Source organism: Lipotes vexillifer, unplaced genomic scaffold (assembly GCF_000442215.2).
Source record: "Lipotes vexillifer unplaced genomic scaffold, Lipotes_vexillifer_v1.1 scaffold946, whole genome shotgun sequence".
Lineage (NCBI taxonomy): Eukaryota > Metazoa > Chordata > Mammalia > Artiodactyla > Lipotidae > Lipotes > Lipotes vexillifer.
In genome coordinates this window covers 100,694-111,860 of record NW_006776646.1, presented here as the reverse complement: position 1 = coordinate 111,860, position 11,167 = coordinate 100,694, and positions in this window count along the sequence as shown.

The window sequence follows — 11,167 nt, the reverse complement described above, 5'->3', positions numbered from 1 at the left end:
ACTCTTTCCAGAGGAACCACGATGACCAGTTTCTTGCATATCCTTTCAGAGATAGCCTGTAGATTAAATGACAATACGCGTGAACAGCTTAGAACATTACCTAGCTCAAACCAACTGCCATGCAAATTTTGCTACTAGTAACAATAATAGTGGAGGTGGAAGTGGGAGTACTGGTGGTAGTGGTGGTGGTAGGTAGGGTGAATATCTATCTACCTCAATATTTTTTAGTGGCTGCATGATATTATAAGATAACAAGGTAGGGCTTCCCTGGTGGTGCAGTGGTTAAGAATCCGCCTGCCAATGCAGGGGACACAGGTTCAAGCCCTGGTCCAAGAAGATCCCACATGCGGCGAAGCAACTAAGCCCGTGCACCACAACTACTCAGCCTGTGCTCTAGAGCTGCATGCCACAACCACTGAGCCTGCGTGCCACAAGTACCGAAGCCCACGCACCTATAGCCTGTGCTCCACGACAAGAGAAGGCACTGCAATAAGAAGCCTGTGCCCCGCAACGAAGAGTAGCCCCCGCTCACCACAAATAAAAGAAAGCCCGCACACAGCAACGAGGACCCAATGCACCCAAAAATTAAATAAATAAATAAGTAAATAAATTTTAAAAATCTTCCAGAAAGTAGGCATAGAGGGAACTTATCTCAACATAATAAAGGAACTTACGTTACCATAATAAAAATATGACAGGGCTTCCCTGGTGGCACAGTGGTTGAGAGTCCGCCTGCCGGTGCAGGGGACACGGGTTCGTGCCCCGGTCTGGGAAGATCCCACATGCCGCGGAGCGGCTGGGCCCGTGAGCCATGGCCACTGAGACTTTGCGTCCGGAGCCTGTGCTCCACAACGGCGGAGGCCACAGCAGTGAGGCCCACATACCACAAAAAAAAAAAAAAATATGACAAATCCACAGCAAACATCATTCTCAATGGTGAAAAACTGAAACCATTTTCTCTAAGATCAGGAACAAGACAAGGATGTCCACTCTTGCCACTGTTATTCAACATAGTTTTGGAAGTGCTAGCCACGGCAATCAGAGAAGGAAAAGAAATAAAAGGAATAAAAACTGGAAAAGAAGAAGTAAAACTGTCACTGTTTGCAGATGACATGATACTATACATAGAGAATCCTAAAGATGCCACCAGAAAACTACTAAAGCTAATCAATTAATTTGATAAGGTTACAGGATAAAAAAAAAAAAGTCATCAAGAGCCTTTGGGGCATAGTGGGATTAGAAGGAAAAAAAAACACTACTAATTTACACTGGGGTTGCATCATTGCTTTAAGCATCCTGTTTTTGCTTGTAGACTGAAACTTTGGTACAGAGAAATGAGGCTATCCTTAAATTAACGGATGTGCTCTAACAGCCACTTGCCCAATAGGGGGCGCTCCTGAAATAGACTGATTTACAGTGGAATACTTGGAGAAAATAGTTCTTTAGGCAGAAATAGCTGAGGGAACCTCAGACCCATGTGGTTTTTGGATTTTAAAAGTCCTAATTCCTTAGATGCATTATCAAAATTATCAGAAAAGGGGTATTTGGACCTGGAGACTTCTTTGTAGAATTCTCTAAGAAACATAAATTACAGATATTAGCATCCTGGTTGGACACCAGGAAATATAACAGAACAGTCACCACCTTGAGGAAACACTCTTATTGAAAAGACAAGTGATACTCCTAATACAAAGTTAAATTACAAAAAAAGAATTCAGAAAACATGAAAATCAGCTCTCAACTCTTATGTGGGAGGGCACTGCCGTTCTGTCTTTGTACTGGGTATGGGGACTGGGAAACGTGAGTGCAGATGACAGGGCAAGGTGGAAAGACAGTTGGAACTGAAGCCTAGACGTGGACAAGGAAAAGAGCATCTCCAGTGCCAGGCAGCAGGAGTAGAGGTTTTGCCCTGGGAAATTTGAAAAAAATAAAATAACAGATTATGAACAGACATGAACTTCTTATTAAGACACTGGCAGAGGGAGATAAAGAGATTTCAAGCAGGAGAGTTAAATGAGAGAAAAAGTTTAAGATTATTTATTTAACGGTCAGGATATTTTGGAAAAAACTGCTACTGGAGGTAACAAAGTGCTATCTCAGTTCCTGCTATAAACTCTTCATAATTTTCCAAGGTTCCTGCCTAATATTGGTGTGGGCTCTCCTTCATTTTCCACACTTTCTCTCCTGTCTGCTAAGAATAACAATAATAGCTACCATTTACTGTTATGGATCTGTTTTCTGCAAGGAGTTTTACAGACATTCTCTCACAAAGCAAAACCCAGCCTGGTAAGAAACATCACTGTCCTTTTGCTGATGAGGAAGGGTAAGCACTCTACCTTCTCACAGCTGTTAAGTGGTGAAACCAGAATTTGACCACTTCTCTGTTTAACTTCAACATCAATATTCTTTTTACTATGCCTTTAAAATTCAGGGAAGCTGAAGAAGACTATGGATAAGTGCTCTGTCTTTCTGAAATTTAGCTAGCTGTGGGAATTTTATTAATGACTACATTTCATGGTTAAACATCTTCATGACACTCCTTCTTTTGCTGTTAGTCGTATCTAGTGGGAAAAAAGTGAAGACTGAGAAATCTAGCCCCCTTAAGTATCATTTGATTTTTTATGTATAAGCTATTCCTTCACATGTTAAAGACATAGTTATTTAATATCTACTATCTACTAGGCATGGGGGGATCATAATCCAATAGCGAAGGTGGAAAATATTCTTGAGCTGTCTCAATAACACACATTTGCATGCAACAAATAGGCAACTGTGCATTTCATTACCTCATATACCACTGTCTAACTTGAAGGGCAAGTTCAATTTCTAAAATAGGAATAAACTTTATGGAACATTTACTGCTTATATTTAGAGTTTCAGAAAGTATATTTCGCTAACAGGAAAGTGTGGTCTTTTTAGAAAGCCTCCTTCTCTTTCTTTTAAAAATCTAAGATCACTTTAATGTTAGGTAATTTATAATTTTGATCATATATCCACTAATTTACCTTCATGCAGTAGATGATAAATAGCAGAAGGTCAGCTGTGTTTGCACTGAGTTGTTAATCTCCTTCCCTGGCTAGTGAACGCTTAGTATTATAGATTAATAACATGGCAACTCTGATGCCACACTCATTTTCAATTACTTGTTAATTCACTTGTAACATTTTTTGAAAAGACAGACCACATGGTGTTTTGCCTTCTTTCCCCTGGCTTCCTGAGAGCCTGACTGGGAACTAGACTAAGGGTTCTAAATCATATTTGAAAGGGAATGCATATGTTTCCATGCATATGCACAAGCATCTCTAGAAGACCATTTAAGTACCTCCAACATTGATTCTCTCTGGGGAGAGAACCAAGTGGATAGAGGACTGAGGATTTTCACTCTGGTATCTTGAATTTTGAACTGTGTGAATGAACTCTCTATTCAAAAAATTAAAATGAAGGTTAACGAACTACATTTGTTGTACGTAGTCTCACTTCCAGATTGGACTTCTGCTAAAATAGACTGACTTTGGACCACAGTGGCTCTAAGTTTAGAGAGCCTCTTTGCCTAGATTCAAAGAGTCTCATTTTAATTATATAAAAGAAGAACTGTAGTTCACAAAAAATGCAGTTTCTCAAAAGAAATTTTTTTCTCAAACTTTAATCAATGGAAACAAAAAATGGGGTATTTTCAAATTTGTATTAATGCACTTGAGTTCTTTGTGGTAGGATTATAGTGATAATGGCCCTAATTAGTTCACATCTCTCTACACCCCTCCCTTGGGAAGTCCCCTCCCTCTCTGATGTTGTGCTTGGCTGTGTGACTAGCTTTGGCCAGCTGGAAAATGGAAAATGTGACTTAGGCAAAGGGTTAAAAAGAGCTGTGCATTAAGACTTGCCTCCTCTTGCTACAGGGAACACTGTGGCCATTATAGGAAGGAGCTTGGGCCAGTCTGCGAGATGGTGAAACTTATGTGGTCATTGCCCAGCTGACATGGAGCTGACTTCCACATTTATGAGTGGGAGTCCCCCTAGACCAAGTAGTGTGTACTCTCCAGAGTGTAAGTGAGGTGTCCTGAACCTAAACACCCCCACCAAAAGAACTGCCCAGGGATTGTTTTCAGTGTCTATGTTTTGGGGGATGGTTTATTAAGCAGCAAAAACTAACTGATAACGTTTACAACATATTGATGCATTAAGATTCAATTAGAAAATATAGTTAAGTAAATCTTGGAACTATTTTAGAAGTTTCTCTTTCACTTAATATGTGTCAGATAGCTTTCATAACAGTAAAACTATCTCATTCTCTTTCATAGTCCCATTACATTCCATGGTAACATGATTTAACATTCACTACTTGGTATATATTGTATAAAATTCACCTTAACTGACAACAATCCAAATTAAATTCTTTCCAGGATAATAATGGGGCACTAACAATCATTAGCTCACTGCCAATTCTCCAGTAGCATCAAGTATGTCTAAATTTTTGGATCACGTTCACAAGCAACATATTCCCTACATCTCTCAGCAAAGCCTCTTTCTCTGAAGTTTATTAAGATTTGTTTCCTCTTAGATCTCTACATTATACTTTTCATTATACATTTCACCCCAAAGTTTCTCTCCATCTTTCCTGAAACAGACATACATTCAAGATTGAAATTCAACTTGAAAGTTCAGAATTCCATCAAATAGCCAAGTTCTAGCCAATGTGCCTTATAATAGCTATAGTACTTAAAACAGGTATTTTCCGATGAGAAATTCACCCACACCAATGTTATCAATTTGTTTCTCTGTTTGTTAAGCAAGAAAGACAAGATCTGATGATTCATCTACATGTCACTATTTCTTCAGCTAAGGATGTGCAGTTTATTAATTTTGATCACCTGTGTTGAACAGAAATTTTATTTTTTTAATCCCATTCTTGCTTTAGATTAAAAAGATATATATTATATTTATTTGTATGAAATTGAAATACCATGCCTTGAACAAAATTAGGTGTTTCACTTCTACACTTTATATTTAATTAAAATAAAGCCAGGGACTTCCCCAGTGGTCCAGTGGTTAAGACGCCACCTTCCAATGCAGGTTTGATCCCTGGTCAGGGAACTAAGGTCCTGCACACCGTGGGGTGCAGCCAAAAATTTTAAAAATAAATAAAATAAAGCCAAATATTTGTAAATGCATTTTATTTTATTTTATTTTATTTAGGTTAGATTTTTTTCAAACTGGTAAGTAGCAGAGATTCTGTTCAGAGTCATACATGAAATCCATCTAAATAAAGTATAGCTGCCTGATTTTAAAAGGCCCATTTCAGGCAGCAGACCTGAATAGACATTCTTCCAAGAAGGTATACAGATGGCCAACAGACACATGAAAAAATGCTCAACATTACTAATCATCAGAGAAATGCAAATCAAAACCACAATAACAGGGGCTTCCCTGGTGGTGCAGCAATTAAGAATCCGCCTGCCAATGCAGAGAACACGGGTTCGAGCCCTGGTCCAGGAAGATCCCACGTGCTGCGAAGCAACAAAGCCCGTGCACCACAACTACTGAGCCTGCACTCTAGAGCCTGAAAGCCACAACTACTGAGACCATGTGTCACAACTACTGAAGCCCATGCACCTAGAGCCCACGCTCTGCAACAAGAGAAGCCACCACGATGAGAAGCCCGCACACCACAAGGAAGAGTAGCCCCAGCTCGCTGCAACTAGAGAAAGCCTGCATGCAGCAACGAAGACCCAATGCAGCCAAACATAAACACATAAATAAATATTTGTTTTTAATTTATTTAAAAAAAACAATGACATATCACCTCACACCTGTCAAAATGGCTATCATCAAAAAGTCTACAGATAACAAATGTTGGTGAGGATGTGGAGAAAACAGATCATTTATACACTGTGGTGGGAATGTAAGTTGGTGCAGTACAGGGGTTCCTCAAAAAACTAAAAATAGAAATACCATATGATCTAGCAATTCCACCATTGGGTATATATCTGAAGAAAACAAAAACACTATTTTGAAAAGATACATGTACCCCAATGTTCATTTACAACTGCCAAGCTATGGAAGCAATCTAAGTGTCCATCGACAAATAAATAAAGAAAATGTTATATCTATATGTTGTATATTTACATATACATACACACAAGAATACTATTCAGCAATAAAAAAGAATGAAGTTCTGCCATTTGCAACAATGTAGATGGACTGAGAGAGTATTATGCTTAGTGAAATAAGTCAGAGAATACTCTGTTATCACTTATATGTGGAATCTAAAAAATAAAACAAACAAATGTATATAACAAAACAGAAACAGACTCATAGATACAGAGAATAAAACAGTGGTTACCAGTTGGGAGAGGGAAATGGGGAGGAGTAAGGTAGGGGTATGGGATTTAGAGACACAAACTGCTATGTATAAAATAAATATGGGGCTTTCCTGATGTCGCAGTGGTTGAGAGTCCGCCTGCCAATGCAGGGGACGCGGTTTCGTGCCCCGGTCCGGGAAGATCCCACATACCGCGGAGCGGCTGGGCCCGTGAGCCATGGCCGCTGAGCCTGCGCGTCCGGAGCCTGTGCTCCGCAACGGGAGAGGCCACAGCGGTGAGAGGCCCGTGTACCGCAATAAATAAATTTTAAAAATAAATAAATAAATAAATAAGCAACAAAGATATACTGCATAGTACAGGGAAATATAGCCAATATTTTATAATAACTTTAACTGGAGTATAATCTATAAAAATATTGAATTACTATATTGTACACTTGAAACTAATAAAATATTATAAATCAACTACACCACAAGAAAAAAACAAATAAATAAAAAATAATAGAAAGATCCATTTCTTGATCACTGAGAAATAGCTTAAACATTGCTGGTTCAGATGATGCCAAAGAATGTGTAAATATGGATTTTTAGATGTTTTTCTCTTTTAACAAATTTCTCTACTTCTGGAAATTCAGCTTCATAGTCATGAGGGCATGTGTCACTTTGAAAGGGACAGCTTCTAAGTTAGCATCTATCTTCTAGGGGAAAAAGAAATGAAGCAACACAGAAGGAAGCTTCTATTTGCTCCCTTGTGACTTTCTCTTGACCCTTAGTGCAAGAAAAGTCCATTTTGAAGCACTGCTAGCTTATTTTTACTTCAGAGCACATAAACCTAAGAGTTACATCTACTTTAACTGGCATGGGAAGGAAGCAAGCACTCTGAATCATTTTCTTTGAAAAAACTCTTCTATATACCAGCTCTCAAAGTAGCAATCACTTTGGGTGGATCCTGAAGTCCAGTAGATCTTAAACAGATCACTCCTTTTATCCTCTGGTCTCTTCACAATGGAGACATGACGGAGAGGAGCACTGTGAGGACAAAGATGCAACCCTTGTAGGAACCAGATTATGGTCAACATACCTGGAGTTTATTTAGTCAAAGTTTCTAAACCAGGGGATGCTCTTAGCTGCTCGTAACAATTCCTTCTCTTGCTCATCTGTATTGACTGGGGGCTTTTCACTAACCTCAGAGGCTTATGGGACAAATAAAACGTGAGTTTGCTAAAGAAGGGTAGTCAGAGAGACCATTTTACATAGGCCTCTTTCTTGAAGGTGGTCAGGAAAATAAAGAAAACAGTTGCAGCAACACCTGAGAGTGGTAGGTGGGGAAGGAGGTAAATGTAATAGAGGAAAGAATTTCTCTCTTATTCTTCACTGGGCCTCTCATATCATACCATGCTAGTGATGATGCCCTTCCCTACATCTTCATCAACTATTATGGCCTGATTATTTTTGTCCCCCCCCCACATTTATATGTTGAAATCTAATCCCCACTGTAACGGTATTTGGAGGTGGAGCCTTTGGAAGCAATTAGGATATGAGGGTGGAGCCCTCATGAATGACTAGTGCTTTCCTAAGAAGAGGCCAGAGAGCTTGCTAGTTTTCTTTCCACCATGTGAGAATACAAGGAGAAGTCAGTTGTCTGCAACCTGGAAGAGGGTCCTCACCAGAACCTGACAATGCTGGCACCCTGATCTCAGACTTCCAGCATCCAGAACTGTAAGAAATAAATTTCTGTTTGTTCCTAAGCCACCCAGTCTCTGATACTTTGTTATAGCAGCCCAAACTGATTAAGACAATCCTATTCCCAATTGATCATAATGCCAAGTTCTCATCTTATCTCTGACCCACCCATTTTCTGTCTCCTTCGCTCACCTATTTGTAAAAATACAGGGATCTTTAGGATTTTTTCCTCAAGACAAAACCTTCTCTCTATGCATTTTAAGAAACCTCCTTCATTCCACAGGTGCCAACTACCAGTACCTGCTTGTGTCTCCCAGAAGGATCTCCAACAAAAACTTTTCTCCTGAGTTCCAAATTACCTAAAATAGATCTGAATTTGAATTCAGTGCCTTTATCACCAAATCTAATTGCCTGCCTCTATTTCCTGTCTCTTAGGTTGTAACACCAACGACTCACATCACTTAAGCCAGGAAGCCTAGAATGAGGCATCTCAGCTCTCAACCACACACTCAATACTTCAAAAGTCCAGTGATTCTCAAAAACAGAAATATAGATTAATGGAACAGGACAGAAAGCCCAGAGATAAACCCACTCACATATGGTCACTTTATCTTTGATAAAGGAGTCAGGAACATACAGTGGAGAAAGGACAGCCTCTTCAATAAGTGGTGCTGGGAAAACTGGACAGGTACATGTAAAAGTATGAGATTAGATCACTCCCTAACACCATACACAAAAATAAGCTCAAAATGGATTAAAGACCTAAATGTAAGGCCAGAAACTATCAAACTCTTAGAGGAAAACATAGGCAGAACACTCTATGACATAAATCACAGCAAGATCCTTTTTGACCCACCTCCTAGAGAAATGGAAATAAAAACAAAAATAAACAAATGGGACCTAATGAAACTTCAAAGCTTTTGCACAGCAAAGGAAACCATAAACAAGACCAAAAGACAACCCTCAGAATGGGAGAAAATATTTGCAAATGAAGCAACTGACAAAGGATTAATCTCCAAAATTTACAAGCAGCTCATGCAGCTCAATAACAAAAAAACAAACAACCCAATCCAAAAATGGGCAGAAGACCTAAATAGACATTTCTCCAAAGAAGATATACAGACTGCCAACAAACACATGAAAGAATGCTCAACATCATTAATCATTAGAGAAATGCAAATCAAAACTACAATGAGATATCATCTCACACCAGTCAGAATGGCCATCATCAAAAAATCTAGAAACAATAAATGCTGGAGAGGGTGTGGAGAAAAGGGAACACTCTTGCACTGCTGGTGGGAATGTGAATTGGTTCAGCCACTATGGAGAACAGTATGGAGGTTCCTTAAAAAACTACAAATAGAACTACCATATGACCCAGCAATCCCACTACTAGGTATATACCCTGAGGAAACCAGAATTCAGAAAGAGTCATGTACCAAAATGTTCATTGCAGCTCTATTTACAATAGCCCGGAGATGGAAACAACCTAAGTGCCCGTCGTCGGATGAATGGATAAAGAAGATGTGGCACATATATACAATGGAATATTACTCAGCCATAAAAAGAAACGAAATTGAGTTATTTGTAGTGAGGTGGATGGACCTAGAGTCTGTCATACAGAGAGAAATAAGTCAGAAAGAGAAAGACAAATACCATATGCTAACACATATATATGGAATTTAAGAAAAAAAAATATCATGAAGAACCTAGGGGTTAGACAGGAATAAAGACACAGACCTACTGAGAATGGACTTGAGGATACAGGGAGGGGGAAGGGTGAGCTGTGACAAAGTGAGAGAGTGGCATGGACATATATACACTACCAAATGCAAAATAGATAGCTAGTGGGAAGCAGCCGCAGAGCACAGGGAGGTCAACTCGGTGCTTTGTGACCACCTAGTGGAGTGCAATAGGGAGGGTGGGAGGGAGGGAGACGCAAGAGGGAAGAGATATGGGAACATATGTATATGTATAACTGATTCACTTTGTTATAAAGCAGAAACTAACACACCATTGTAAAGCAATTATACCCCAATAAAGATGTAAAAAAAAAAAAAGTCCAGTGATTCTACCTTCCAAAGTTCTCGTGAGTTTGTCACATTTTTATCCCCTCTACCATTTCTTTAGTTTCAATCCTAAATTATTTCTCACTTACATTCCTGACCCAATAATTGATTCCTCCTAATTGATTTTCTTTGAACCTCTTCTAGTCTTTCCCAGTGATGCAAGTCAAATCAGTTCACTTCCCTGTAATCACCTAACCTTCAGGACCAGTAGCTGAGTGTCATAACCAGGAATGCATATAAGTTATTTAGGAGCTGAAATTTTATACAACAGTGTGTATTTGCATTTTTCTGACAAGAGGGTTTTATACATTTCATGAGATTATCAGGAGCTGAGGTCCCAGAGATAATTTAAAAATTGGCCCACTGAACAAAACTTATGATATTCTTGGCTCTTTCACTACAACTATACACCAGGTTTTAGTCTTATTAGAGTTACTAAAATGAATCACATTTCTCTCACTTTTTTGTGCTTTGTGTGCACAGTTCCCTGTATCAAAATATCTTCCATTTCTCTTTCCATCCAAAATACTACTTGGTTTGGACCTCCCCTCTGGGATATATCCTTTCTTACCCTGAAAGGAAATGTACAGTTAGGTACCTTCTGTGAATTCTCATAGCACCTGTGGCTCTCGTGTGAGCTGCTTGAAGACAAGGATTTTATCTTGCTGTGAAAAATCAAATAATGCACTCCCAAAGATACCCTATTCCCTGGAACCAGTGAATGTGTTAGCTTACATGGCAAAAGGGACTTAGCAAAAGTGATTAAGTTGAGGATTCTAAGATAGGGAAGTTATCCTGGATTATCCTAGTGGGCCCAATGTAATCACATGGTCCTTATATGAGAAGAGTCAAAAAAGGAGATATGACAATGGAAGCAGAGGCTGGAGTAATGAGAGAAAGGGGCCATAAGCTGAGAAATGCAGACAGTGTCTAAAAGCTTAAAAAGGCTAGGAAACAGATAACTCCCTGAGAGGCTCAAGAAGGAAGGAATGCAGCCCTGCTGACACCTTGATTTTTAAGACTTCTGAACTCTAGAACTATAAGATAATTTGTTCTAAGCTGCTAAATTTGCAGTAATTAATTGTAGTAGCACATA